Source organism: Myotis lucifugus, unplaced genomic scaffold (genome assembly GCF_000147115.1).
Source record: "Myotis lucifugus unplaced genomic scaffold, Myoluc2.0 scaffold_6, whole genome shotgun sequence".
NCBI lineage: Eukaryota > Metazoa > Chordata > Mammalia > Chiroptera > Vespertilionidae > Myotis > Myotis lucifugus.
The window spans coordinates 10,158,339-10,171,035 of NW_005871054.1; the positions used below are offsets into that span (position 1 = coordinate 10,158,339).

The window sequence follows — 12,697 nt, forward strand, 5'->3', positions numbered from 1 at the left end:
TCTTTTACTAGCTTCTACTAGCTTCTAACAAAGTCTTAGCAGACATTTTCTTTCCTTATTGACACTTGATTTCTCCAAGTGACCAATATAAATATCTTAGAAACCTGTCAATAACAGGAAAAAAAATAACACAAGTTTCTATCTCAGTGGGCTTTTGTGAATTACTAAGAACTTATCTACTAGTTTCAATCCCACCACATTTTTAATAATATATTTTTATTGATTCCATGAAGAGGAAAGGAAGAGGGGAGAGAGAAGATAGGAACATTCAATGATGAGAATCATTGATAGGGCTGCATCCTGCACACCTTCTCCCTGCGGATCAAGGCCTGGAACCTGGGCATGTGTCGTGGTTCATAGGGTCGAGTACTCAACCCACTAAAGCATGCCGGACAGGTGATCCCATCACATTTAACAGGACAACCAGCGTTGGACGAGGTATCATTAGCATTTTATTGAGCTGGGAATGACTTGCCCAGGGATAAAAATACTGGTACAATTGAGCAAAGACACGTTCCCAGTTTTTTGTTTTTTTAATTTTTTTTAAATATATTTTATTGTTTTTTTACAGAGAGGAAGGGAGATGGATAGAGAGCCAGAAACATCGATGAGAGAGAAACATCGATCAGCTGCCTCCTGCACAACCCCCACTGGGGATGTGCCTGCAACCAAGGCACATGCCCTTGACTGGAATCAAACCTGGGACCCTTCAGTCTGCAGGCTGATGCTCTATCCACTGAGCCAAACTGGTCAGGGCACATCCCCAGTTTTGACCCAGGCCCCTCTGTTGCTGCTTCTGCCCTGTCCTGGATGCATTCCATAGTCCTACAGGGACCCTCGTGGTCACATTTTTACTTGGCAAGAGGTGTTCGCTTGTACTGATGTGATCTTTCCCTTCGATTCAAAGAGAATATACATGGGGCAGTTAGGGAACTGGAAAGAGAAAACCCAACAGAAGTCTTTCTAGAGAAAAGTCCTCTTTCTAAATCAGATAAAAGAAGAAAGAAAAGTGTTTCACTTTCTGTAATTGCAGAACTTATTTATAATCACCAACACCTAAAATAAGTGGTAACGGCTGTCTCCCTCTCTCAGAGTGGCCTCTTGTTAACTTCAAAGACATCTTGTTTGTGCCCACAGATCAAGTAGCTTAGCTCAAAAGGTGAAATGCAATTCAAAGGAAATGCTGCTTACCAGGCCAATCCTCTTTCTTGTCTCTGACTGAAGGGAATAGAGGGCATTTTCTGCCCCTGATTTTTTTGTGCCCGGATGTACACAGCAGGCTCAGGCAGTCATTGTGAAGGAAAGGGAGAGATCATGACACTGAGTGTGCTGGCCAAGCCAGCCACCAGCTCAAAGCCAAATGCTGTCCTGTTTGTGTAGGGAGGGACCTCAGGAAGCATGAGTGAGCCTCACTAGAAACTGGGCACTGTGTCCGGGACTAAAACGGTTGGAAAAGAGCAGTTCAAGGTCGGTGGAAGTATGTGACCTGCACAGACCTGCCCATCGAGGGCACAGAGAAGCAGTGCCAGGTAGTGGGTAATGTCTCATCAGACAAGTAGGGCACTGTCTTTGAAACACATCGTTTCTCCTTCCTGCCTACATGCCTACTGCCATTGGGGGGCTTATCATATAGGACCGTCTAGATCAGTGGTTCTCAACCTTCCTAATGCCGCGACCCTTTAATACAGTTCCTCATGTTGTGGTGACCCCCAACTATAAAATTATTTTTGTTGCTACTTCATAACTGTAATTTTGCTACTGTTATGAATCATAATGTAAATAGCTGATATGCAGGATGTATTTTCAGGGGTCGCGACCCACAGGTTGAGAACCACTGGTATGAACTCTTCACTCAGCACTGAGCAGCACTGCTGTCTTCCGTGCCAGTCATGAAGGATTCAGCCACTCCAATCTGTCTTGGACAGCTTTTATTTATGCCTTTTTCTTTTTTTTTTTTTTTTTGCCTAAGAGCTGTATTCTTATAGGGTTAAAAGAAACTCATCAGGTTTATTTTACACTCTCCTTAAAGTCACTTTAGTTCTTCTCAAAGTGCAGTCAACCAACTTAACCCCATCGGAGTCACGTGGAGGGATTTACTCAATGCAGATTCATGGGCCCCACCTCAGACAGACTAAGATTGATGCGCGAGGAACAGGTGTCCGTATTTTTAAAGAGCACTCACTAATCTAAACCCTGTGCTTTTCAAAGTCCGGAAAAATGCGGTGTCTATGTTGAGGCCAAATTTAACTCACTTTTTAATTTTAGTAAAAATCCTGGCTTTGCCTGTTTTCCCCTAAGAATTTTACTTGCTTTGTTTTGTTTGACCAGTCCTGTGCTGAGATGGTATGGGATGCCTGGGGATCATGAAAAGTGTTTTTATTTCTCATGTTACCATCCCTTAAAAAGACACTAGAGGGCGGCATAAGGCCACAAAACTTGCCATCTGGGATTCAGGAGGGGGAAACCTCAACAGGCTCCTTTTGTGCTAGGAAGCAGAATTTCTTTGTTTTCCCACCATCCCAGATCCCAGTTAGCCTTCTGATAATGCATGATTTCGCCTGTGGCTCTGTTTCATTATATGCATTGGACGTGACAGTAGAAATTTGAAAGCCAGGGAACATCTGTGCCAATCCCTACCTTGACTTTGAAGGAAATGGTCAGAAATGGGCAGCAGTCGAATGATCTTTCTCTGAAAAAGAGAATTCTGTGCAGGTGACCTTGTTCAAATTATGTTTCCTGACACTGCCGGGTCCTCAGGGGAGGTGTGTCTCTCCCTGCTGACACAGTTTTGCTTTCATCTTTATTTCCCAGCTGTTTGTGTTCTATTCCCTCTGGCTATTATGTACAAGCTGCAACATGCAATGAAAAGAGCAGCATAAATTTGCTCTCTGGAATGAATTTCTAGCACAGCTGTACATTCATTGTGGGGCTTTTGAGTCCTGCCCCCTTCAGAGAGATAAAGGGTCGGTGTAACGCCTCCTCATGTTCCTACTCTTGTTCCTATAGTTGGCAAGTGTGTATGTTTGTATGTGGTTGTATATGGGAAGGAGCTGATATTTATTGATTTCCTATGAAATGCTAAGGAGATTTAAATCAGGTTATTTTATTTAATCCTAGCCATTACCCAGGGACTTGAATCAAGGTCAGTCTTGTTCATTCATGAATCTAGTTCAAGAACAAAGAGAAGGAGGAAAGACAGTCTTTGACCTCTGTCTTCCATGGGTATCTTTCTTTATAGCATTACTTGTTTATCCTTCAGCAAATTGAGGACAATTTACTTGATGGGGGACAAAAAAAAAAAAAGAAAAGATTTCCAGGTGATTGGAATACAGTGCCTTCAGGTGTCCACTTAGGAAAACTACTTAAAAGTGAATATTTCATTTATAGGCCATGTGTAGGTCAGCCCAGGCTGAGCTTTGCCCTTTGTTCTTCCTCTCAGACCCCAAATTTCTTGCCCCTAAGGGCTTTGAGCAGCTCTCCCTCTGTCCCCTATCTTATCTCTTCCCTCTCCCCTCCCAAACTAGGACTACTATCTATTCATTAACCTTCCTTTTATCCTTCCTCAAATCTACCTTTCCCTAATCAGAGATGGCCCAACCAAGGGCTTTTCTTTCAAATGCATTCTACTTCCAAGCAAAGATTAGAAGGTAAAGGTAGGGGAGTACCTCCCTTCCAGCCTGTGTGGGGTTTTTTTGTTTTGTTTTTGTTTTTGTTTTTGTTTCCAAATTGAAGGCAAGAGCCTCCACCAGCAAAGGAGTTATGATTCCCTTCATTGCGCTGGTCTGGAGCCAAACCTGCAATATCTCTGAGCTTTGGCTGTAGTATTCTTGTTCTTTCCAACTTGATCTCACACTTGTCTCCGTTACTCAGCTACCTACTCACTCAATCCTGAACATAACCCCTGTGTCCCCATTGTCTCCCCTTTACTGTTGCTATTTGGTAAGTCATTGCTTTGGTACTTGAGCGATCCAGAGGACACCCAAGTCCTGGCCGCGTCTAAACATGCCCAAGCTTTGTTCATCCACATGCCATCCAATCGCTCATTTGCTCAAATAAGAAACGTTAAAAGAACAGTCTGACTTTGAGCTTAGCCTTAAAGCAGGCGGTGGCACTGAAAATGGAGGCAAGCTCCTGTTATCCTGTTGGTGAATTGATTGATTGATCTATTGATTTTTAGTTTGTAAGGGAAAGAGATTTACTCCCATTGCTTCAGTTAATGGGAGATTATTTTAAGGATCCATTAGGAAGAAAGACACATCCTTTTAGCTGCTGAGCCATGAGGTCACACAGCAAATAAGAACTTTGTTCTAATAGTCATACTGGCATCTCAAGAACAACCCTCTTAGGTGCTCCCTTGGCATATTCCCCATACATCCTCCCACTGCTCTGCCCACTCCCACTGGGATCATTTCTCTCTCTTCTCTGCTTCTGGCTTCTTCTACCTTGCCTTCTTCCAACTCATGGCTCCTACCTATGGCTTTTGTTCCTGTGTGTGTCCCCAGTTCTGCCGACTCTCTGCTTCGGCTCACGTTCAAATTCCCCAGAGTGAGTGGACCTGCCTGGAACACAGCTTCATGGGCTTTTGCCCTGCAGCGGTTGCTCAGGCTCACTTCCTCAGGCCAAGCCGCTGTAAACAAAGAGGTAGATTTGCAAGGTATAAAATGTGAACCGGAAAGAGGATCTCTAGGGAAGGAGGCTGGGCTGGAAGGCTTCCCTTAGCTTCTCAGAGGGAAGCAGGGTGATTTGCCTATTTAGAAAGGCCCTCCATGTAGTCCCAGACAGTGAGGAGAGGAGGGATTAAGGGGTTTTGAGTAGGAGAGTGGAGTTTATGATGCACGTTAGAATCATTTCTTTGGCTTCCGTGTAGAGAATGGGCTGAGGCTGGTGGGAAAAAAGATCACTTTTGAGGCAATCATCATGTATGGACCATAAAAGTAAGACTTGCCATTTTTGTTATTCGTTTTCCCACACAATTATTGAAAGACACTTAGAGATATGAAACTTTTGTTTCTCTCCTGCCTTCTCCATTGAGTTCCCAGGCTTTACAGGACTCAGTCTCATCTATTATCTTTACTATAATCCCTTTGTCAGCTCATTTTAATCCCTCTCACCCCCACCCCCAATGAGATGTTATTTTCTTTCCATGCCCAGTTGTCTTGACCCATTTGTCTTGTCTTGGAAGTTCTTTCCTCTGCTTCCCCACAAACCCTGGATCAGCTTACACATCTGCAGCAGAGTTCAAGTTCCTTGTTCCCTAAAAGCACTTTAAAAAAATTCTTTACCCTTGTGATTGTTCTGGAATCTCTTCTACATTAGCCATAGTTTTCCATGTTTCGTTTTCTCAATTCCCTCCAAATCTGTTATTTGAAATTTCTCTTTCCACCTTTGATCATTGATCTTGAAGACAATTGGTATGACCCATTTCTTTCACAAACAAGAGGAATGTGCTCAGGCAGCTAGTTAGTGTTTTATATCTAGTCTTTAATTCCCAGTTCAACCATTTTTACAATAGACCAGGGAAAACAAGCTTTTTTTTTCTCACATTAACCTCAGTTAACTACTAGTGACAGCCTGGAGCAACATTCTGAAAAGAAATCTGAGACCTTCTATGGACTCACTGGAGAAGACTATTCCCATGGCCAGCCATGGGTGCAAGATGGAGACTGTAGGCCATCTACCGGCTTTTCATTTCTGGTTCAGGTTTGATGGCCCCGAACCTTCCCATTCCTGGTTGTTTGGCTGTAGGTGATACAGGTGTCTAAAGCCCTGATGCTGTTTTCTGCTCATCCACAACATTGGCTGAGCTCCGACAGCCTCAGGCCTTGGCTTGTGTGCTTACAAATAAGTAAGGGAGGTCATGCACCAGGAAAGATAGCTTTCCTCAGTCCTCCCACAGGGATGTGTAGGCTCCTGGAAACCTGAACCCATGGCTCAAATGCCTTTCAGATGTGGTACCTATTGACCATGGGGCAGGCAGTGATTAGATGAGCTGATCTCATAAAGCTGGTGGTATTTAGGGTGTGAAGAAGCAAGTGCCTTCAGGTGCTCAGAGCTGGGTTCTTAAGGGTCAGGTGACTTCTCGAGAGCTCTCAGCCTCTTCATAGCTGGGTCTTCAGTGCTCGTCCCTCTTCAGGGACTGCCAAGGTGAAGCTGAGCCATCTTCCCAGAGGTTGAGCTTCTCCTGATGTCAGAGCCATCTGGGAAAGCAAGCTTGGCAAAGTCTCTCTCACTCCAGAACGTAAGTCTCATGGTTTGCTTGGTTCTCAGACCTTCCTTTTTTCTGAAGGGAGAATTAGACAAAGGTCTTTGGGGTACAAAAAGCATAAACCCATTCAGGCTAATTTAAGTAATAAGGGCTGGGGTAGCGGGGAGAGGCAGAGTATAGCACTCAAGGGCTCAAGGGCAAGAAAGCAGATTTCTAGGCTGTGCATCATAAAAGCATCTTTGCCTCTGTTGGTCTCCACGGGGGCTGGGTGCTGCCTTCTCTCAGCTTCCCAACGAGCACCCCCTCATTCTTCTCCCTCTCTGCACAATGTGAAAGCTTTCTCTGCTTTCATAAGCACTGGCAAACTTGGCCTCCCCAGACCTGACTTTCCACCTCCGACCAATTCAGAGACCCAAGAGAAACTCGCTTGAGCTTAGGAATCCTAGTGCCAAATTCTTGGGAGAGTAAATTTGGTTGGAACACATGTTATCCCTGTGGCCAGGAAGGGAATGTATGGCTGCTCTGGATTTGTTTGAAGAAATAAACAGGACACTTGAGATATAATGGAGCCATCAAAGGAGCCAAAGGTGATCTTTAAACTGCTATGCAAAAGTCAGGGGATTGCGTTTCCTTGCCCTGGGGCAGGGGTTGGAGGTAGCTGCTACCATCATCAAGATCAGGGGTCCTCAAACTTTTTAAACAGGGGGCCAGTTCACTGTCCCTCAGACCATTGGAGGGCCCGACTATAGTTTAAAAAAAAACAACTATGAACAAATTCCTATGCACACAGCGGCGGCAAAAACACCTGGTGGGCCGGATAAATGTTTTCAACGGGCCGCAGTTTGAGGACCCCTGATCAAGATTCTAGAAAACTAGGCATTGTATGGAACCAAACGTTCAGTTGACTAAACTCATCAATGCTTGGGTGAACAAAATTATGTTGTGGGTGGAGGGAGACACTGTGTTAATCTGGGCTTACAGGCAGCACCTGGGACACAAAAGCCCGAAATCAGAGGCTTGCGGCAAATCCCGAGAAACACAGGGGGAAGAAGAACACAACGTGTTTAATTTCTGTGGAATTGGAAAGGATCAAACCAGGCTCCTCTAGGTCTGGAAAGGCCGGAGGGGCCTGGCGGACTCTGAGTAAGGTTATCGTTGTTGATTATAGATCCCAAAAGTAAGTTTCACTGTTATTTTCAGGCAGTTGTTACATTTCGATTGGCTTGGTAGTAAAAGACTGCCACCCCCTTTCACTGTTACTCAGAGGAAAACTAGCTTCTACCCCCTGAATCTGCACAATTCCTCCTGAGCCATGGGGTTAACATTGAAATAGACTGGAAACTAGGAGGGCTCAGCAGATGCTAGGCTGCCCTTAACACGGTGCTCTGGAGCCAATTTTGCCATCTTTACTCCTGTAGGAATGCAGGGTTTTGATGGCACGGAGCTGCTGTTGGTTCACTGTTTTCACACACTGGAGGGGACTTCCAGTGCTACTGCGGGGGAACATTCGGTCAATGGGTTTTCTTGTTAACGCCACATTCATGTGGTTTTCTAAGTCTGCTTTTAAAAAGGGCCCTATCTTGGTCTTTGCAATTAATTATTGTGTTTTGTCTTGAGAATGACGTGAGAAGCAATAAAGCCTTGCAATTAAGGCAGTGTTAGACAGACTTGGCTGAAATACCATCTCTATTTTATGTGTCTTTAGGCGAGGTAGGTACACCGCTATCTTCAGCATCTACCTTGACTAAGCACTAGCTAAGATGTACAGAGAGGACCTCTTTCATTTTCATGACAGAGTGGTGGGATGGCTGTACTTAGGTCCACAATACAGATGATGAAACAAAAGTAAGGCTTAGAGAGGTTTTTAACATCTCACCTTTCAGGTAATGATGGTAATATTAAATAGTAATAAGTATTTTAACCATTTCTGAGGGCTTGTCCCATCCCACGCACTATTATAAATAGTTTACACCTGGGATCTCATTGCTTTCTCCCAAGGAGGCAGGAGCTCAGCCAGTGTGTTCTTGGAAGCTCAAGGGTTCATAACCAGGGCAGCCTCATAAGGCCCACCTGCCCGTAACAGCTGTTGGCAATGATGTTATCCCCATCGCTACCCTGGCACAGGACAGCCCATCTGGTAGTCTCGGGACTTTTTGGAGGTTACTTATTAACCTGCCTAGCCAGGCTGTACAATGTCCTCACTCCCCAAGCCCACACCACACACTGCTTACATTCCCATCACTGGTTTTCCCTGGGAGTTCAGGGATTTTTTAAAAGACCTAGTACTCATGTACTATATCTACTTTTGGCATTTATACATTTAACATGAATGATTCCATCTATTTTTGAGAAACTTGATGGTCTGTGGCATAATTACTGGTACACTTGCCAGGACACAAGTTTGAATCATGCACAGTGATGGCCATATGCAGAACTGAGTATCTTTGACAGAGATTGTCTTGTGGCCTGGCATCTGTCTTTGTTCTCTATTCAGAGTTACATTATAATAAACTACCTTCATTATTGTCATTATCATCATAATTAACTCAATGACTAATGTTATTTATTGACTATAGGTCAGACACCGTGTTAAGGGCTCAAATGCGATATTGTTAAAGAAGTATGATGTTTGAATCTAATCAAGCTACAATATTTTCACCTCAAACCATCACTTTAAATATATGTTTTGTTGAGATATTTGTATCATCTACCAGTTTAAGGAAATGTTTGGGCTCATTTTAAAGACAATTCTGTAATCATTTTACATTATAAAACAACTGCAATTCAAAAATTGTAAAAACTGTCCAATCTAAGCTACTTATTAATCAAAACTGAAATTTGGGGTGGGAGTCTGTTTGGGCCAGTCACAGGCAGGAACAGGGGCATTTCAGCTTTGTCCCTTCCTGCTACGGTCTTCCCACAGCTTGGTGACGAGACTAGATGATGTTCTGTTCAGACTCCTGGTCTGACAGATCCTCAAGTTCACTCTTCCTTTCCTAGTGTGCTCCTGGGTTCATCCAAGGTTCCTCTGCTGGGCCCTCCTGTCCTTAAGCCCCATGGAGTGGTTATGCCCTCTGTTCCTTCCGCCAGCCTCACTTGCTGGGTACTGCTCCACCCCAGGCAGTCCTGCCTGGCTTGCTTTCCCTGCACACGGGGCCCAACGTCTGCCCATGAGCAACGCTCATGCATTGTGTGTCTCACCAGCCCTGAGAGCCTTGGAAGTGAGGCCCATTCCCAATGCTTTCATTTTACTCTTCTGTGTGAACTTTCTTAATATGTCAGGCACTAGTCCTGTATCCCCCAACTCTGTGGTCGGCAAACTGCGGCTCGCGAGCCACATGCGGCTCTTTGGCCCCTTGAGTGTGGCTCTTCCTAAGCCTTAGGAGTACCCTAATTAAGGTAATAACAATGTACCTACCTATATAGTTTAAGTTCAAAAAAATTGGCTCTCAAAAGAAATTTCAATCGTTGTACTGTTGATATTTGGTTCTGTTGACTAATGAGTTTGCCGACCACTGCAACTGCAGGAAACAAAGCAGGTTTTCAAAGAGACCTGAGAGCCTTCTCACTGAGCTTGGGGCTAGGTTGTAAGCTCACATTTATTGCATAGTAAGACCTACCTATGTCAAAATATTTTTAGACATCTTTCTTTCCAATTTCTGAGACATCTTAATTTCCTTTATTGTTGTTATGAAGATGATGTCCTTAATGTAACTGAGGGACTCAGGGTCTGAGAACCAGTATTTTATCATTTCCTTTGAAACTTTTGCATTTAGTTATCTGTCTAGGACTCACATTATCTCATATCTATAGTGTTGGCACTTTGGTCAGAACTTCAATTCTGATATTCTATCACAAGTTGGTCTCTTAATCTTTACAATAATTAGATGAGTGAGCTATTAATGCTCATATATTATAGATGAGAAAAAGGAGACTCAGAAAAACTGAGTTGTCTACAAATAGAATTTGAACTCAAGTCTGTAGAAGCATTTAAATACTACTATATATATTTGCCAACATATTAGAAGGGTTTTCTTATGATTATCTAGAGTGAAAGATAGTACATACTATCTTAGGGAAATTTTCATATAATAAAATGCATTTTCTCCTCCATATACAGAATGGGGCAAAAGTAGGTTGACCATTTTTCTTACAGAAAATAATACAGTAATCAATAAATATTACTAGAATAAAATGTGTTCCATGTACTCACAACTGTAAAACTACTTTCTCCCCACCCTAGAAGTTCTTCAAACTTCTATATTGCTATGGTGCATGGTGCTGAAAATTTCACTTTGGTAATTACAAAAGCATTGGATATTTTATTTTCACTTTCCACATGCTCAGCCCTTCCCTGTGCTTCGCACAGAGCCTGATCATTGGTTCTATCTCCTTGGCCCCTGAAGTCTTCCTCAAATACTTCAGCCCACAATTTTAATTGCTCAATGTCCTTAATATATAGTTTATAGAACATGTACATTTATAGGTGCTTAAAGCAGGCCCAGGCAAGTATAGCACTTGGTGGAATGATTGGAGATTGGCCAATCAATCAATCAATCAGTCATCAGCTTGTGCCAGAGGACTATTTGCCGGTCCATTCAACTGCTGGAGCCCTCCATTTCCCCAGCCTTTAAGAAAAGTTGCCCACACCTCCCTGCCCTCCTTTTTGATCCCTGCTGTTAACTATTAGCTTTTCTCCTTAAGAATAATTTAAATAGTGGAAGAACAAAGTATTTGGAGACATGCCTAAGGGAATAACACCATTCCAGGGGGGCCTCATGACCTCATTGAGAATATTCTATCCTTCAGGCACAGAAGGAATTCCTTCTTTGAAAAAAAAAAAATACAAAAAAGTTTAAGTATTTAAGAAATAAAGAGTTTCAGTGAAGCTCATGACATTGTAGAAGTTTTCTGTCAATTCTGTAAAGTTTTTGTGTGCTTTGTACCTTATGGTTCTTTCAAGCTGTCCAGGAAACTGCTGAGGGCTTTACCCTCTTATCCTGTATATCTGAGCTGAGAGCAGGTGCCATTTTTTAACCTGCATTAAAGAGGCCATTATTATGGGGAAGAACTGGTCTTTTATACTTTCCATATACACCAGCAGGGCTTCCCCACGCAGAATAAATGTTCCTTTGTTTTGAAATAGAAAAATTAAATTTTGGAAAATAAGAAGAAAAAAAAGCCAAATAGTTATCTTGAGCTACTTAAACTCTCAGGGCAGATGAACAGGTTTGCATAGGTCTGCTTACTGGTCCCTTAGTTATAAGTCATTTTTAATTTCAGGAATAGTCATTTCTAACCTCCTCCACCAATTCTATTCCTGCCACTGAGATGGTTTTTAGTAAAAATAGGCAGTGTGGTGCAGTAGGAAAAGAGGTAGGTATCCTGGGAGTGGGAGGCTGGCATGGCAGTGCTTTTTCTCTTTGTGCTGGTTGTATTGCCTTGGACAGGTTACTTATCTTTTCAGAAGGATAGTTTGCTCGCCTGTATGGTGAGGATACTAATCACTTCCTGCCTATTGTGAAGAGTTGGTATGAGGATTAAATGGAATGAGAAAAGGCAAAGCACCATTCAAAACTAGGCACTGTGCATATGTAAGGCGTAACGGTACCTGTGAGCTCAAGATCCTCTGAGTTGAGTGCAGTCCCAGGGAGAGAATAATGAAACCTGAAATGGTGACAGAATTGTGTGCTGCTAAAGGATGTGGGAGGCATCTAAACTGGCTGCCACTTGCATAGGGAATAAAGGAAAACAAATGAAAATATTTGAATCCCTTTTAACCGAAAGGTAGATTTGCAAAGCTGTGAGACGAAGTTAGCTGGGCATGGATTTATACGACTGGACTCCCACCCCATCTGCCACAGGGTCACTGTCATAGTGGGTTTAAAAGAAGATGGGTTGCCGCATACACATCCACAGCAATTTTATTTCATTATTTTCCATTGAACGTGCCCACCAGCTTTCCCTCACAGGAGGCTGGCCAGACACACAAACAAAATCTGTCTTCATGTTGTGAGTCTTATCACCGTACTTTTAAAAAAGGTCTCATTTTTGGGAAATTTTATTTCAAAAATATCAGCTCCAACAGAAATTTCAGAATATCGAAAGCATTTTTCTCTCCTGCCCAGAAACATAATGTCAAGATTAACTCTCAGAGACTCACTATAGGAAAACATTAAGGTCTGAACTCCAACTGATTGGAATCCCCCCACCTGTTCACACACTGATATTAGGTTGGGCAAAGGATGAATGTAGGTGTCCTACTTATCCCTTTGTGGGAGGCAATTGAGAAGTAGCTGACATCTCTAAAAATCAAATTTGGGAGTCTTAAGAATTCTACCCACTTATCAGAATTGTGATACCTAATACTTATGGCGATGGAAGCAAATTGACTTTATCTTCATGTGATTGCTAAACATGGAGATGAGCCCCCACCCCCAGTTTTGTCTCAAGAATCTGTATTATTTTGCTTGGACTTCTGGGAATGTTTAT

At 43.0% G+C, this 12,697-nt stretch overlaps 1 protein-coding gene across 1 annotated transcript in view; it reads left to right on the forward strand.

Moving 5' to 3' along the window:
• Nucleotides 1-12,697, forward strand: part of NRXN1 (neurexin 1) — a 973,903-nt gene that overhangs the window by 480,750 nt on the left and 480,456 nt on the right. The window lies entirely within an intron of this gene.